The 5,160-nt window shown below is 36.2% G+C and overlaps 1 pseudogene; it reads right to left on the bottom strand.

Annotated features, from left to right (window-relative positions):
• The window catches only part of LOC106314433, a 14,807-nt pseudogene that overhangs the window by 7,566 nt on the left and 2,081 nt on the right, over positions 1-5,160 (bottom strand).

Below are 5,160 nucleotides of genomic sequence, written 5' to 3'. Positions count from 1 at the left end.
CCAGCTCTTGGAACTTGATGAAAACTCCCAACTTCGACTCCTTCAGCTCTTCATATTCGTCATCATGAAGAGCTTTCTTTAAAGCAGCATGCAACGTCCAAGAAGTATGATACGAAATGCTATGCACTGCGGGGGGTTCTTCCCCTAATATATATATCCTACGGGGGAGTTCTGGCATCTACATTTTTTTTTGCCTGCAAAACAATCAAAGACAACCATCTCAAACAATCAAAGACTTATAATTAAGTCGTCTGGCAAGTTTTCCAGCTGAAATACTTATAATTAAGTCCTCTGGAAAGTCTTCCAGACGACTTAATTATAAGTCTTCCAAGACTTCCAGTTTTATGTTCATCTTTTCCTCAATCAATCACTCGACAGTAAGAGATATAACTTACCGGCGGCGGAGTTCAACGAGACGCCTCTGAGAGAATGCGCGCTAGGGTTTCCTCTCGGATCTTTAATAGAGGAAGCGGCTGTGAAAATGGTGGTGAGAACGACGGTGATAACGGCTGAGAGATAACCGGCGGTGAGAACGATGGATTAGAGAGAATCGGCGAAAATTGCATTCGAAATCGCCTTTGAGAGAAACGGCGTTAGGGTTATCAGATTTTCGCGAAACAGTGAATAAAAAAAAACCCTTATATATGGCTAGTAAATAATCCGGTTAGGTTTAAAAGTAGATTGAAAAATTAAAGGTTCGGTCCGGTTTGGACGACTTACTAGTAAGTCGTCTGTTGAATACAATACATCAGACGACTTACTAGTAAGTCATCCCAGACCCTAAATTTAACCCCTAAACTAAATTGACTAAATTAACTAACTAACCACGTTATAAAGCCGTAGTTTTACTTAAATAGTGTTTACTATACACAGAAATAAACACACTTAGGTAAATTTTAAATTTTTCAAAAAATATTTATGCATTCCAAAATCTAACCCTAATAAAACATACAATACTACAACATATGTTGGCAAAACCTAAACTAAAGAATATCATGACTCACTACTTTCACTCATCTATGTTGAAAACAATTAAATTTTGTTATATCTTAATTTATATCTCTTAAAACATATGTTAATTACATGATTTCAATTTTTCACTTATCAAAATATTTTTTACAAAAATTTTAAATTATTTCTAAGTAGAATTAGACCAGACGATACGGGGGTTTGAAACGTAAAAAAAATTCAGTTTTTTTGTTTATTCACAAGGGGCTGGTTGTAATTTCAATAGCCTTTTAGTTTACTTTTGCATTTGATTCAAGTTTGGGTTTACCTTTGTATTTGAAATCAAGTTGTGAGTCATATTTGGCAATTTTCCCTGGTAGAAAAGTAACAATGCATATATCAAACTTGGTAATATTTCTTTTCATAATTGTTGCCCGCTCTCCCAATTCTTAAATACCCGATGGTTAATTTGATTGCAGACAATTGTGCATCATGTAATACAGTCACATGCAAATCCAATACAGAACCACTACGAGAAACAACTTCATTTAGAAAGGAATTGCAGGGGAAGCTAATCCCTCACAAATCGTTAGTTCAAATAAAAATCACTCGCAATTTTCTCGCAAATTTGCGATAGAACTAAATCCGTTGCAACTTTGCGAGCGATTTAGTTCTCTCGCAAATTTGCAAGGAAACTAATTCCTTCGCAAATTTGTGAAGATACTGTAATTTTGCGAATCCCTCGCAAATATGTTTTTAATTTTCAAAAAAATATTAAATAATAATAATAATTAAATTTTAATAAAAGAAATTGTAATAAAATATATTTTGATTTTTTAGAAATAAAATTTAATCCGAAATTCATTAAAAAGATAAAATACAAAATAATATTAAAGGAAACTAAATATTTTCTAAAACCAAACCCTAACCAACACCTAAAATACAAAACCTAACCGAAACACCAAACGTCCTCATATCCTTCATCTTGACAGTTGCACGGTAAAGTTCCTAGAAGGCACGGCAAAAACATGAAAATAAACAAAAGTTTCAAAACAAGATACTTCAACACATTTAATATAAGATAAATGGTGGAAGTGTTTTAGTGTGAAAAGTTACCGTGGTGAGAGGATTGCTGGGAACCTGAATCATGACACACTTTTCCTCACTCATAGACTTTAGCTGCAGAAATAGACAAGCCATACCAGTAATGTTTTCCATAATAATGGTTAAGACTGTAAACTAAAAAATTCACATTATCAAGTGTTTTGGTCGCTTCGTCGAGGAATATATGACAAACTCTTTTCAGAAACTCCACTGAAAGGCTTCATGGTAACACCACCATATTCATTATATCTCTCATCAAATTTGAGAATGAATAATAAATCTTGCGAACTAAATTATCACTTGCCCAGTCTGGATTTGAGCTTTGGTATAAGTGGTTTACATGGTGTGTCGTAACAAATGGTCGGTCCACCATCTGGCATTAGTCGAAGGTATTTCAAACTCGGGTTAGACAGTGTGGTACACTTTCGGGTTTGTCCACTTTGTAGCAGTAAGTGTGATGTGCCCCGGTTCGTGGATCAATCCATTGGAACCAACCAGCATGGAAGCAGTAAAGATATATGTTCATTGTTTGACTCATATCTTCCAAACCTCGAGGCTTCTACGCATGAAATCACTTGGAGAATGTTCTCAACTCAATTACGGAACAGATCAAATAAGAGTTATGCAATTTACAAAACCGGTGATCTTCAGTTCTCGCGAATTTGGGCCGTACGAATCGTCAAGCCCACGTCTTGATCCTTACCACCATGGACCAGAATGACCAGAATGAACCTGGACAGTAGTCGAAGGTTCTCCTTGACCAGTCTACCTCAAACTCAACAACTTTGACTCATTTATTATTTTCTAGTCAAATTTCTCATTTCCTAGATGTGTGATTCCCACAAATAATTATGTCTTTCTTTGACCACATCAAGTATAAATAGCTAAACTCTTTTATGAATAAAATCAATCTATCTTTTTGAGTTTATTTTCATTTCTTCTCTGAGTGAGAGAGAGAGTTCTTTAGCTAGTTCATTGGTGTGAACCGGCTTGTTGATTTGGTGGTCAGCGAATTCATCTTTGTGTGTTGTTTGGTGGTTAGCCAACACATTCATTCTTTCTTAGGTGGTTAGCCTTAGATCGTGGGTATATCAAGAGCCATTCCGCATCTCTTGACGATCCTTTCAATCCATCTTAGTTTCAGAAGTACCATTGCCTTCTCGGATGATATCCAACACCCAGCTAAAGTGTTCCTTCTCGATTTAGGGCGCATCAAGTGGTATCAAAGCCACTTTGGCTGGTTTGTTTTCATTTCATCTTTTCATCTTCTCATCTCTCCACGATTTTCTTTTCGTATTTCTTGGATCCGGGTTGCTCCTTTACTCCCTTGTGATCGCCTATTATTTTTAAAAAATATATATATATATCGATAAAAAAAAAAGTAAAGTTTTGGCTTGAATCACTTCTGAAGAGAAATCCAGGAAGAGTGGTGGAAGTGAAACCCTGTTGACTGAAGAGAAACCCAGCCTTAGGACATTTAAGGCAGATCCATATCAAAAATCTCTTCATATTTCTTTATCTTTTTTTTTCCCACAATAGTTTGTTTTGAGTTTTGATTGCTGAATTTTGACTGCCTATCATCCTTTGAACCAGTGGAAAGAACTCTGAGTGATCACCTAAAAAAACGTGAGCTTAAACACTTTAAGAGTGTGAGGATTTTTATTTGCTAACTCTTTTGTTAAGTGTTTTCAGGATGTTTTGACTTCTCAAGAAATCAAAACCACAACAAGACGTTTACTTTCCTTTTAAAACCGTGTTAGAAAAAGAGCAAATGATTTTTGGAAATAAGAAAAAATTTGCTTCTAATGGGTTTGATTTTGTGCAGAAACAAAGAAACCAAAAGAAGAGACAAAACAAGTTCGATGATAATGAGAAGTGGGTCAGAAGTGGTGATCGTCCCTTCACCAAAGCCAGGAGAAGCAACTGTGATGAGTTTGATCAGAATGAGCTTCAGACTTATGTCAGCTTGGAGAAGATGTTGCATAAGGCAATTCATGCTATCCGGCAACTCAAAAAGAAGGGAAACACCAACACTTCTCCTTCACCAAAACAGCAAAGTAATTTTTCTTCTCTTTCAAATTCTGATTTGAAAACTAATGTGTTGTCTTCTGATAGAAGCAAAGCTGTGAAACCCACAAGCAAAGCTCATTCAACCAGGTGCTTCAAATGTCATAGGATCGGTCATTATGCTAACAAGTGTCAAAAGCAAAGACCGTTGGTGACTTTGGAGAATGAGAACGTTGAAACCGAGCCAGAAAAGGAAGACCCATTGCCAATTTTCGATGACTTCACATATGAGCCAATGGAGGGGCTAGATGAAGAACAAATTCATGGTCATCAAGCCATCCAAGAAGAATAATCTTCCATTCAAAAAATGGACCCAAATCAAAGTGAGCATTGTGCTGATTATGGTTCTTTTGCTTATAATCATTTTCCTTTTAATGTTTCAGATTTGAAGACAAATATTTTTGAAGAGTAAGGGAATGATGTGCCTCGGTTCGTGGATCAGTCCATTGGAACCAACCAGCATGGAAGTAGTAAAGATATATGTTCATTGTTTGACTCATATCTTCCAAAACCCGAGGCTTCTATGCATGAAATCCCTTGGAGAATGCTCTCAACTCAATTACGCAACTCCTCGAGCAATAATCAGATCAAATGAAGTTCAGATGAAATAGTTATGGAATTTACAAAACCGTTGATCTTGGGCCGTACGGATCGTCAAGCCCACGTCTTGATCCTTACCACCATGGACCAGAACGACCAGAATGAACTTGGACAGCAGTCGAAGGGTCACCTTGACCAGTCCACCTCAAACTCAGTAACTTTGACTCATTTATTATTTTCTAGTCAAATTTCTCATTTCCTAGATGTGTGATTCCCACAAATAATTATGTCTTTCTTTGACCACATCTAGTATAAATATGTAAACTCTTTTATGAATAAAATCAATCTATGTTTCTGAGTTTATTTTCGTTTCTTCTCTGAGTGAGAAAGAGAGTTCTTTAGCTAGTTCATTGGTGTGAACCGGCTTGTTGATTTGGTGGTCAGCCAATTCATCTTTGTGTGTTGTTTTATGGTTAGCCAACACATTCATTCTTTCTTAGG

The sequence above is a fragment of the Brassica oleracea genome, chromosome C9 (assembly GCF_000695525.1).
Source record: "Brassica oleracea var. oleracea cultivar TO1000 chromosome C9, BOL, whole genome shotgun sequence".
Taxonomy (NCBI): Eukaryota; Viridiplantae; Streptophyta; class Magnoliopsida; order Brassicales; family Brassicaceae; genus Brassica; species Brassica oleracea.
Note: the sequence above shows the minus strand (reverse complement) of the source record. Positions and strands in the feature narration are given on the sequence as shown.